The following is a 13,644-nucleotide window of genomic DNA, read 5'->3' on the forward strand; positions in this document are numbered from 1 at the left end:
GAGGAAAACAAACAAACAAAGCACCAATGATAGGAGCAAAACAAACTCATACAAGTCTCATTTCATACAATAATCAATGAGCTCATATCAGGGTGGATGAAATCAAACAAACATCAAATAAAAGATGGAACACGGTTACAAGAATGTCTCATGAAGAAATCAAAACAGGAGCAAACCAAACTACAGGAAAATCATTAGCACAACATGAACATGCCCACCCCCAATCAATAAACATCATCCAAAATCAACAGAAACAGAACAGAAAAATATACCAGTAGAAGCCAATAGGGAACCACAATGAAAGTACCTGAAAATGCTTCTCTTCAGCAACAAATCTCTAGAATCTCTATCAAAACCATGCTCTCTGGTTCTTCTCTCTAAGCTCTCCTCCAGCTCCCTGCTACTCCCAATGCTCTTCTTGTTCTCTTCAGAAACTTTCCCCGGTTTTCTCTCTGAAGCTCTCCCTCAAAAATGTCTCTCTACTCTCTCTGCCTCTCGTCCCAAAATTACAATGCTACAGAAAACTCTCCCCCAGAAGCTCTTTGGAATCCTCTCTATCTTGACCTCCAAGCCAAAGGAAATCCCCCCTCAAGAAGCTGCTCCTCCAGCAATCTCCAAAAATCCCCCCTCTCTCTCTCATACGCTCCTCATCACCTCAAAAATGCTCTCCCCCCTCACCAGCAAGCTCCCCAGGTTTTCTTCTCTGAAGCTCTCTTCCTTCCCCTCCTGCTGGCAGCCTCCAAAAGCAGCCTGCTATCCAAAATATCTCCTAACCAACTCTGAAAAGCACCCCCTGCAAGAGACGCCCCTCTCACAGCAACGTACCTCCTCTGCATATCCTCCTCCAGGTGTCAACCTCTGATTAGTCCATCAATTCCACTATTTTGATCCCATATTGACTAATCCGGGAGTGACACGTGGCCATGCAAGATGGTGACACTTGTCAAGCATCAGCTGCAAGAATGACTCCCAAAATGGGGGTCTACACCTTTATAAATTTTAAGTTCAATGGTGTCATTATTTTAAATGCGACACCATAAATAGTGACATCATATATTATTTTTGTAGTAGTGCATTTACATTTTTTTAGAAGAATTAATTGATTAAAAGAGATGAAATAATCCCAAATTTATGAATTTAACTTTTTACATATTTTTATTTGAAAAGTAACTTATTTTTCACATAAATGTCATTTACCGTTTTAAGTATTTACAGGTAAATTTTAAAATAAAATAATATATTTACAAGAAAATATTAAAAACATTTTCGTGCGAACGAGGTCAAAAAATGATTGAGGGTTAAATTTTAAAATTAGATTTTCAACTATCCTTTAATTAAATAACCCTTTTTAGAAATCTTAATTGCATATAAACCTTTCTTACATCAGGTTTAGGAAAAAAAAAGTCTCTTTATTTCTCTAAAATATGGATAAATTATGACAGCATTGACAGTCCACCTTCTAACCCTTGTAGGCTTAGGGTTTACTTACCTTATAATTCAACAGCAGTGGTGTCGTTTAACCTGGTTGTTTTAATGCAATTATATGGGTGAAGGAGATTAAAAAACATATCTGTTTGGATCCAGTGATAGAGTGGAAAAAGGAAAAATATCATACCAATGAACCATTTTCTTAATTAGCCCAACTAATCATCATAAACATGACTACCAAGGCCCCTTCAAAACTTTCCCTTACAGTGTTATCTATTAAGCCGGTATCCATCACATTTCTAGTATATATATAGAAAGGTTGGGACATATCATGAAGGTTAAGCTTCAGTGGATTGTGGATAATGCGGCTCGTAAGGCCACATATAAGAAGAGCGTGATGGGTCTTATGAAAAAAAATAAGAGATCTCAGCATTTTGTGCGGTGTTGATGCGTGTGTAATCACATACAACCCATACCATCAAGAGCCCCAAGTTTGGCCTTCCCTCATTGAGGCCGAACAAGTCATTGCAATGTTTAGGAGCTAGCCGGAGAATGACCAAACCAAGAAGGTCATGAACTAAGAAAATTTCACCTGGCAGAAGATATTCAAAGCGAGGGATGAAGTGGTGAAACAATAGATGAAGAACAGAAATAAGGAGATCGAAAACCTAAGGATCCAGTGATTGGGTGGTAGGCTATTGGAGGGTTTAGAGAGTAAAGACCTCCTAGATTTAACGTGGGCCATTGACAATCAGTTGGAGGCAGTGAAGAATAGGATGGTTCTCATTCCCTGGCCCCAAGTAGCAATTGACGCGAGTGGCAGCCGTGCTAATAATACTTATACTTGTGGGTACCCCTATAAATAGGAGTAATGGGCCTGTCTAACACTATCCTCTGAGTTGGGCCAGCTTGGGCTAAGGTTAAAGCCTGACCAGCTTGGACCAGGGTTAAAACTCGTCTAGCTTGAATGGCCTAACAAGAAAGGTGGCTAAGTAGAATGTGAGAGAGGTATCTAGGAGGAGTAGTGGGGACGGTTAGCGCCTAGGTCTGTAACTGCTTGAAGTGACAAAGAAAGTGCCCCTAAAATCTCCACGCTTATCAGTAGACAAAGGATATATATATAATGTAACTAGCTAGGCCACAGGGGAGAGGCAACAAAAAGGGACCAAAAGAAAAATTGCTCTTACTTAATTTGAAAAAAAAAACCTAACTGACTTAATCATCGAAGGAGGTTATCTCCGGGTAACACCGGGTGAACCTTGTGTGGCAGGTGAAAAAGATCACGTGGTGAGAAGAAGACTGTTGCTCAAGAAATTTTCAATGCCAACAAGTGGTGCCATATGTGGGAAGGTTCTACATTGAAGTATCATTTTCACTTTGAACTGAGAGTAGACCCCTTTTTTGTCTGGAGTTGGAAGCTTCACAATGAGAGATAGTTAGCTGTAGGATTTAGATAATACAACAGCTCCTCGAAGGGAAATTTCCATGAAAACTCTTTGTGAAGAATTCAAAAGGCGTCAGGTGAAGCAAGAAAGAAAAATGGAATCCATCTTGCTCAGATTGAGTTGCTAAGGCAAGAGAATGATTTGTTGCAGATGCAACTCAAAGATTAGCATGCTCGCATTCAAGTGCTACATCAATTAGCAAGCAATCTTGATCATTGATGCCAACAAGATAATAATGATGTGGTGGAGCCTTTTAGATCATGTAGATCCCCTTGGTCAAGCTCTCCATATTGCTTTAAACTCGCACGGGGGATGCCACTCATCCGACTTCAGGATCTCGAGAATGCTAGTCATTGAAGGCATCAATGAGGAAGACATCATCTCTTGGTAGGAGCCTCAACTCCTATTATATTCGAACCTGGGAAGCTGACAACAAATGAGGGTGCTACATGTTAAGGTCGTAGGAAGGATGGCTTGACCCCTATCTTCAGTAGTTTGGCTTCCTCACGAATGTCCAAATGAGTTGCCTCTTGGAGCCACTACTCATCGTCTGAATGATATGATGACAACACCATGCGCTCAACATATTTTGATGTGTGAATCTCTAAGAGGGTACACTATTCCCAAGTTTGTCATGCATGATGTTACATATGATCCATTTGATCATATGATGCATTATTGGAAAATGATGATGCTTGACATCAACAATAATGAACTCCTCTGTAAGGTTTTCCTAGCAAGTCTCTAGGGATCCACCCTAGCTTGGTTCCACCGACTTCCCCCTAATTCAATCCATTCCTTTAGGAAAATGTTGGAAGTCTTTGTGGCTCACTATTTATCCTCAACAAGGTAGAAGTTCAATATTAGTAGCTTTAGAATCTGAAGAAGACATAAAGTGAGACTTTGCGCCAGTTCATGCATAGGTTTGGCTAGGTAATGCTTCAGGTAGAAATGTGCAATATGGATGCTTTACTACAAGCCTTTAAGCGTAGCATTGGGCTGAGGACCCCTTTCTTTGAATCTTTCTTTAAGAAGCTGTCGAAGACAATTGATGATTTGTTTAGGAGGGCTAATAAGTATGCTATGTTGGAAGAAGATTTACAAGCTGCAACTAGCCTTGTCTTGGTATTGACACAAGCATCATAACCAAGAAAAGATGCAGGGAATAAATGTCAGGGTTCATAACCAAGAAAAGATGAAGTGAATAAATGTCAGGGTTCATAACTAAGAAAAGATGTAGGGAATAAACGTCAGGGCCCCGAGAACCTCTCACGAGGTAAGAAGCCACGTAGAAATGACGAGGGCTAAAGACCACCCCGGCGGTGGACCCTACTCAGTTTGACTTATGGACAGTTACTTCCAATTATGATCGGTTTGTCCAGTTTCAAATGGCCTTTCCTTCTCAGGGGGGACCTGGCGCAATGAGATCAAACTCGACACTATGAATATCACAAGGAACATGGGCATACCATCGACAAGTGTCGACATCTTCCTTTTCTAGAGGAAGACATGGTGAAAGTCAGCTTGCTTTCCCAGTATGTCAAGAAAAATGAATCGTCGGCTACTAGAAGTAGCAAGCAGACTGTTGTTGGCATGGTTCAACCAATTGGAACCCCACCAATCATTCACGTCATTCAAAGAGGACCTGTTGATCAACACTAGGAGTCAAAGCGTAGTTGACGAATTATGATTCAAGAAGCAAGCGATGTAGAAAGGATTGGCATAAAGCATTACTCCTTTGTTCTAGGGACAATGGAGCCTATAGATGGAATTTTCTCATTTAGCCCTTGGGATTTGACTCGAGTAATGATCCCACATGAAGATGCCCTTGTCTTGTCACTCAAAATTATCGAGTTTCAAGTCTGTCGGGTGTTAGTTGATCCTGTTAGCTGAACTAATTTGCTTCATATCTTGGCGTATAAGCAAATGGGTATCCCAATTTCTACTTTGGGAAGCCCAAGCTGAGTACTAACAGTCTTCGATGGCTCGACAACCTGGTCTTTGGGAGAGATAGTATTGCCAGTAGAAGCCAACCCTATAGCCTTGAATGTCCATTTTTCAATTGTATTGGATCCTTCGCCTTATAATGCGATATTAAGAATAGCATGGATTTACAAAATGAAAGCTACTTCATCAACTTATCACCAAAAAGTCAACTTCCTTACCAAAGTAGGACAAGTTGATTTGTTTGGGAGTCAACTAACTGCAAGGTAGTGCTATCAAGCAAATGTCAGGCCCACGGGAGAGAAAATCAAGAATACCTGCACTGACCATGAGCCCTAACAAAAATAACAATTATTGAATGAGGGAGGTGAGTGAGACTTCCTAATCGTTGACCTACTCGTTTGTGTATAAGTACAAAACAAGGGGCTAGAGAAGGTTACCTATGTCAATTCTATGCTGACAAAATAGGAAAGGTAGTTACTAGTAAAGTTGTTGGATATGAATGGCAGAACCTTTGCTTGAGAGCTTTCTAACATGCCAGAAATATCCCTTAAAGTGATTAGTCATAAACTCAGGATCTGCCCGAGGTCAAAACCTGTTTGTCAAAAAGTAAGGAGACTCAATTCAAAAAGGCAGAAAATAGTCCAACTTGAAACATCCCAACTACTCGATGCGGGATTCATTCAAGAAGTCTACTAACCAAACTGGCTAGCTAATGTGGTGGTTATGCCAAAAAATGGAGGCAAATGGAGGGTTTGTATTAACTTTATTGACTTGAATGAGGCAGACCCAAAAGATAGTCCCCTTACCACGCATTAATCAAATAGTTGATGCCACTTTGGGGCATAAAATGTTGTCATTTATGGATGCTTTCTTTGGTTATAACCAGATCCCTATGTACTCTCCTGATTTAGAAAAGACAACATTCATAACTTCTTTTAGGACTTTTTATTATAATGTTATGTCTTTTGCCTTAAAAATGCAAAAGCCACTTATCAGCGACTTATAACGAAGATATTTTATCCAATGCTAGGCAAAACAGCAGAAGTTTATATAGATGATATACTTGTAAAAAGTAAGAGATGAGAAGATCACTATGCAGATTTATACCAAGCTTTTGACCTACTGCAACACTTTGGGATGCAATTAAATCCTACTAAGTGTGCCTTTGGTGTATCTGTTGGTAAGTTTTTAGGCTTCTTGGTCACAGAACGAGGAATTGAAATAGATCTTGCACAAATAAAGGCAGCATAAGAATTACCTTCTTCCCGTAATAAAAAGGAAGTACAGTGCTTGATGGGAAATATGGCTGCCATAGCCCATTTTATTTCTCGATGCATTGACTGCTTGAAGCCTTTTTTTAATGTGATAAAGAAAGCCAAGACCTTTGAATGGATAGCTGAGTGTGAAGAAGCATTCTTAGCTATAAAAAGTTATTTGATTTCACCATCGATCTTAAAAAGTCCTCAACTGGGAGATCCACTATATATGTACCTAGCAACATCAAAGTTAGTAGTTAGTGCAGTCTTGTTTAAGTTAGGTCTTGATGGAAGTCAATTACCAGTTTATTATGTTAGTAAGACAATGTTCCCGGCCGAGCAAAGCTACACTTTGCTAGAGAAGGCAGCGCTGACACTATGAGTGGCCTTGAAGAAGTTGCGCCCTTACTTTTGAGCACACCAAGTCAATGTCTTAACCAATGTTTCTTTTCAGGCTATATTGCACATGCCTGAGTTATCCAAATGACTAGTAAAATGGGTTGTGGAGTTGAGTGAATTTGGTTTGTGGTACTTGCCCCACCTATCACTCAAGGGGAAAGTCTTGGTAGATTTTATTGCTAAGTGGCCTGATTATGAAGATCGCTCAAACCAAAAGGCAATGGAGTGGTGGATCTATTATGTTGATGAAGTGTCATGTAATCCCCCATAAGAGAACACTTAGGCAGTTCGATTGGGCTTCCATTCTTCAAACAATGAAGCTGGGTATGAAGCCCTCCTTATTGGTATTAGCCTGGCACTATTAGTCCAAGCAAGCCACCTCAATATACGGAGTGACTCACAACTAGTGGTAAACCAAGTGCAAGGTGGGTATGAAGAAAGGTATGTAAGAATGGTAAGATATCTTAAGAAAGTGAAAAATCAGCTTAAAAAATTTAGTGAGTGGAAAATGACTCAGATCACTAAGGAGGAGAATGTTCGAGCAGATGCATTAGCCGGGGTAGTAGCTTCCTTAGCTGTTACGTAAACCAATAACTTTGCATGTTTATTACCAATACAACCCATCCATTCTAGAAAAGGAGCAAGTGAGTCAAGTGTATGATGCCCAAGGAAGTTGGATGGAACCAATCATTAAGTACCTAGAAATAGGGGAACTCCTACAAGATGAGCTTCAAGCACATCAACTCAAGATTAATTTTGCAAGGTATAGCATGATTGAAGATCAATTATATAGAAGATCCTGCAGTGGACCATATTTACGGTGTTTGGACCCAAATGAAGCATAATATGTCTCAGAATTGCATAAAGAAGTGAGCGGGAATCACCTGGGCGGTCGGACACCTGTTCATCAAGCCTGCTCACAAGGGTACTACTGGCCCACTATGCATAAGGATGCCCAGGAGTTAGTGTGAACATGTGACAACTGCCAACGATATGCACACAATCTCCGACTACCTTTGAAGTCCCTTACTCCCTTGGTTAGCCCTTGACCCTTTGCCCAATGGGGAATAGATATAATGGGGCCTTTTCCAGTAGTCCCAGCTCAAAAGAAGTTTTTGCTAGTGGTAACTGATTATTTTACTAAATGGGTCGAGGTAGAGGCTTTTGCGATAATAAAATATAAGGACATAACGAGATTGTTTTATGGAAGAACATCATTTATCGTTTTGGGATACCACAAATAATAGTCTCTAATAATGAGCCACAATTTGATAGCTCAAATTATAGGAAATTTTGTGTTGAGTAGGGAATTAGGAATCTATACTTGTCACCTCGTTACCCATAGGCTAACGAGCAAGTAGAAGCAACAAACAAGTCCTTGCTTAATGCATTGAAGAAAAGGCTTCAAGGAGCAGGGGGACGCTAGGTGGAAAAGTTACCCAAGGTATTGTGGGCATATCAAACCACGAGACGATGTCTAACTAGGGAGACTCCTTTCTCCATAGCTTACAACATGGAGGTTGTCATTCTAACTGAAGTAGGAATGCCAACATTGTGAACAACCTAGGAACCAGCAAGCAATCAAAAGACTGAAGCTAATCTGGATTGGGCAGATAAGTTAATGGAAGTAGCTCTAATCTGAATGGAAGCTTATTACCATCAAGCTATAACATATTATAATAAGCAGTCAAAACTGCGACAACTGCAAATCGGGGATTTAGTATTAAGAAAAATGTTTGAAAATATGCCTTACCCTAGACATAGTAAATTACAACCCAATTGGGAAAGACCTTATCGTGTAATAAAAGTAGGCCATGGGGGAGCCTACTACCTAGAAAAACTGACCAGGGAACATTTACATCGTCCTTGGAATATTTCAAACTTGAAAAGGTATTTTCCATGAATAAAAGTCCTCTGATTAAGAAAATGATATAAGTGCACTAACAAAATGCATTAAAGGATAAATGCAAAATCATAAAAACCCCAAACAAAGTATAGACAAAAGTAATTGTTGGAAATAAAGAGTTCCAACTAAACCCCAAACAAAGTAGGGGCAAAAGTAAATTGTTGGAAGCAAAAAGTTCCAAATAATCCCCGAATAAAGTAGGGGTGAAAAAAAGAAGGGCTCAAAAGGCCTATTGTCAGGGAAAGATCCTATAAACTCTTAAACAAATGCAAAAAAAGGGAATAAAACCTGCCAAGATCAAAAACCAATGTAACTACTAAGTTTTTACAAAAAAAAAAGAAAGAAACTAAGACTTCAGTCATTCTCCTGGATCGTCAATATGTGTAATAGGGTCCAAACTGGTCGGTAGAGGTTCTAGATCTTCAGTTCTTCCCAGAGTGTTCACTGGATGGTCCTGATTGCTTGTCACTATAGCAAGAAAACGCACATTGTTGGCATGGCATAAAGGAGAAACCTCATCTGAATAGGAGACAATTTCTTTTTGCAAAGAAACATCTGAAAGAGCTGACACACCAACAAGATTGGCTTCATTCTTGTCTGTATCAGTTGTCCTTGCTCTCTTGTTGGCCTTACCAATGCCAGAGACAAAGTTTCAAGGATAGTACCTTCATCTTCAGTGACAAAGTCTTCGTCAATATTGAAGTCTTTAGTGATAGCATGCTCTTGTTTGCAGCGCTTGTACACTTACCAATATATTTTTTCTACTTGTTGAGTATACTTGGTAGTTAGCTTCGTGTGCTAGGCTTTGAGGGCGAATTGGGACTTGTTGACTTGAAGGTGGAGCCATTCTATCTCCTCCACCTTCCTTTTCTGATCCTCCTTTAAGTCACTACACTCAGTCTAAAGAGTTTGAATTGAAGCCTAAAGGGCTTTATTGGAATTTTCAAGTTCAGCTAAGCACGACTTAGCTAAAGCCAACTCTACCTTAAGGTTCCCCTGCTTGGCCACAGATTCAACAACATACTACCCAAGTTTGTTGGCAGCCTCAAACTTTTTATTGGCAGATTGAAGTCGATGCTTCAAATCTCTAACAGCCGCGACCCCCTTGCACATGAATATGGTAATGTTTAGTACATTGGAAAACCTTAAAGTCCTTTGGAACAAAGTGCACCCTGGGAATTAAGTCATTGGGAGCAATCTTAAGAAAAAATTGAAGGATAAAAGGGTTCAAGTTCAAGGGCACATTTTGAGGATTATTCTCGATAAGTAGAAGATAAAAACTTCTTTGCTTGAAGTTAATATTGAACAGTTTAGTGAACCACTCTCGAGACGGTTTTTCCACCCATTCTACTTAGCATCCTTGGCAATTTTCACCTGTCTGAAAGTAGAACTAGTGAAATCTAAAAAAAAAAAATGAAAAAATGAAGAAGCCAAGGCTATGTATTGAATAAATTATATTAAGGTACTTACTAGGGAGTTTTAAAGTGTGATTCAAAGGATAAAGACCGTAGGGATCTGGAGTTGAGAATTCCCAATCCTTGGAAATGATCACGTGCTCGGCTACCCAACCTTTCTGAGAATCCAAAAAATTCATCACCAGTTGTAACTATCGTCTGCAAGTAGAAAAGAGGAATTTCCCCCACTTGTTCAACTTAATGGTGTAAATGAATAGAATCTCAATTAAAGACAACTCGAGGTTGAACAACTGATTTAAAATATAGCAACCTATGAGGATTCGAATTGAGTTCGGATGATCAAAGGATGACATAATTTGAGTATAATGTAGGAACTGCCTCACTAACAAAGGCAAAGGTAAATGTAGTCCGACATGGAATTACTCCCTAGTAAAACACATGGTGTGTTTTCTGTGTGTATCAGTTGTTAGAGGTGTTGTGCTTCGCAGCAGTTGGATATCAATATTAGCAAGAATATTAAAATCCCTTCTGAACTCATCAATGGAAAAATCATCCACAATATGGACTAAAGTGTGAGTTGTAGTATCTAAAAAGGAACCCTTTTGGGGTCTTTTTCTTTTCGCAGAACCCTTTAGATTGCTTCGACATTTTGTAAGGAGTTGCGTTGCTAGTAGGTAAAGTATGAGAGAAGGAAACCCTAAGGAGGAGTCTCTGAGTACCCTTTTGTGTAAAAATTGGAGGCCCAAGTAAAAAAGAAAACCCCTTATCCAGGGAAACGAGAATGTGAACGGGAAGAATATAGAAAAACCAAAACTTGCATATGAAGATGATAAAAAGATGGGTTTTTCTTACCTGAATGTCGATAACCCAGGATTAGCTGTTTGATACAAATAGAAGAAGAAAGAACAAGTGGAAGAGGAAAAAGCAAAAATATCATGGTATGGTAACGGTGCTATTGAGACACCAAAGGGAAGTATATCTTAACTTTTGGAATTTGAAAAATCATACATGTGTCACCACAAGGGGGCAAGAGAAACCCCCAAAGGCGGCTAATGGGTGTATCGATATATGCATCCAATGCAAAAAGTTAGAAAGTCCACAAAATAAGGGAAAATGTGTTCTTGCCTAAAATGAAAGGAAATTTTCTTTTGACCTCATGCCAAGGTCAACAGAAAATTGGGGGCAATTGTGGGTACCCCCATAAATAGGAGTAATGAGCCTATCTAACACTATCCTTTGAGTTGGGAGAACTTGGGCCAAGGGTAAAGCCTGACCAGCTTGGGCCAGGGTTAAAACTTGTCCAGCTTGAATGGCCCAACAATAAAAGTGACCAAGTAGAACGTGGGAGAGCTGTCCACAAGGAGTAGTGGGGACCGTTAGGGTTGTAACTGCTTGAAGTGACAAAGAAATTGCCCCCAAAATTTCCACGCTTATAGGTAGGTGAAGGATATATGTATGCAACTGGCTAGGCCATACGGTAGAGGCAACAAAAAAAGGGACCAAAAGAAAAATTACTCTTTACTTTGAAAAAAAAAACCCAATTGACTTAACCATCGGAGGAGGTTATCCTGGGGTAACACCGGGTAAACCTTGTGTGGCAGGTGAAAGAGATCGCATGGTGAGAAGAAGACTGTTGTTCAAGAAATTTTTAGCACCAACAACACTAGTATTGGAGATATTCCTACTGTGGGTGCTTTTACTAGTATTGATGTTGTTTCTCATGTTGGTTCTGCCTTGGGTGTTCCTCTTTCTGTTATTTGTGTTGGTGATGCTGCTGTTGGTGGTACCAATGCCGCTGTTGCGTAGACAAGTTTCGATCTTGCCATTGACGCTCTAAACAATCCGATACTTACGGAACAAAACCAAAATGAAAACATGGGCATTGCATTGGGAGATCCACTGGACTATGACGTTTGCGATTTCTGGCGCAATCCCTACATTCTCTGAAACTTTCTTGGCTGTGGTTTCAGGTGGCGAGTCAAACAGGCAGGCATGGGCCAACCATGGAGAGCTTCTTCTCTTGTTTCAATAATTCATATTTGACCTATCTGTCTAATTGAAACACTCTAAAATAATATGAATAAGGCCCTACGGGTTCATTTTTGTCCATCTTATTGCTAACTATTGGTAGCTAGACTGCAAATTAGGTTTCATACATATATTACTGTTATTATAATTATTTTGCACCAATATTCTCTCTTTGAAAGAGAAATGGAGCACACATTAATTACAGTTAGAAATAATTCTAGGTCCTGAGTTGTTTAAATGAAATTTATCCTAAAAGGTTACCATAAAGAAATAAAATAATCAATAGTTTTTTCCCTATCTTGCCATCATTAATAATAGTTAAAATGAGATAAAAGAAGACGCAGTTCAAAAGATGCAAATGAAAGAGAAAAAACGAAAAAAAAAAAATGACAGCTCAAAAGGTTTAACGAGATATAAAATAGAGAGATGGATTAAAAAAGAGATACGACAGGTTTTAAAAAGAAAAAGGAAGGCTTTGTGGGTTCAAAATGAATTGGTGCAATGGTGCTTGTTCATGTGTGTGTGCGAGAGAGAGAGATTCAAAAGAGATAGTGGCAGTAGGTTTTGCAAAGAAAAGATACGAGGGGAGAGAGAAAGAGTTGGTAGGTTCTAGAAAGAAAAAGAGTATAGAGGACACCACCGGCTCGTGCATATTTTCTTCTTTTAGAAAGGCAAGGGAAGCAAGCATGAGTGGGAATGAGCAATGACTTGAGTTCGAGAGCATTCCAGTCTTAAGCAAAGCTATCCTATCTGACCATATGTCCTGTTTAGTCAGTTGCATACCGATAAGCATGATTGTAGCAATACAATTGGGCGCGATAGACGAAGGAGTTGTTTTCAACAAATCAATGTTATGGCGGGTAGTATAAATTTCACAAGAAAGAAAATAGTTTTCTTTTTCTTTTTTACTATGTAATTAACAATTTTGAAAAGCAAAATTATGTAATTGGTAACCTTTACATGAATTAATATCCTCAACATCAATTATCATATTAAGCATATTATTTTAACATTTCTTTTTGTTACAAATAGAATGAGTTAATTATTTTTGACAACTTAACTATATATGAAAAACCCTTTTAATAATAAATAACTATCAGTGTTAGTTATTTTTTGATAACCTAATAATGCAACTACAAATATCGTTAACATAACTACAAATAACCGTCGATGCTAGTTATTTTTTACAACTTGAAAATATATCAAAATCCTTATAATGACATATCAAAATCTTTGTAATGATAAATAACGGTTAATGTAACATTTAATAGCTAAATCAGTTTGGTACAATCAATTACAAGGTCATATTAGTACTGATTTACTTTCAACAAAACTAATTGTCTTTTAGGGTAATTGCCACAAAAAAGATTATTCACATATAGTGTGAGTTTGTTTTCTATCGATTTAATAACATCCTAATAGGATAAGGCTTAAGGTCATATTATACTTTTTATATGATTAATTATTGGAAGATCAAAAGAATGTGAATGAAAAGTTAAACAATATTTATTTAAAAGGATTGTAAATTAAAGATAAAGATTTGTATTATTTTGCTTTATAATAATAAGACTATAATTAAGCAATCACAAACTATACATGATTAGGAATGAGGATGATGACAATAAATTATAATACGGTAATGATTTTTGAGAGGAATGTGTTAACATCCTAGAGGATAACTATTCATTGAAGATATAAAAGGGAGAATGAGAGGGAGAGAGAGAGGATGTTACATTGAGGATGAGGGAGGGAGAAAGAGAGAGACATCAAGGATGAGAGAAAAACAACATTAAGGGTGGAAGAGAATTGGATTGAGATTA

At 38.5% G+C, this 13,644-nt stretch overlaps 1 pseudogene; it reads left to right on the top strand.

The window, feature by feature from the left end:
• The first annotated feature begins 1,716 nt into the window (after positions 1-1,716).
• On the top strand, positions 1,717-11,743 carry LOC132254865 (agamous-like MADS-box protein AGL80; annotated as a pseudogene).
• Positions 11,744-13,644: the final 1,901 nt, after the last annotated feature.

The sequence above is a fragment of the Vitis vinifera genome, chromosome 2, assembly GCF_030704535.1.
Source record: "Vitis vinifera cultivar Pinot Noir 40024 chromosome 2, ASM3070453v1".
In the NCBI taxonomy this organism is placed as follows: Eukaryota; Viridiplantae; Streptophyta; class Magnoliopsida; order Vitales; family Vitaceae; genus Vitis; species Vitis vinifera.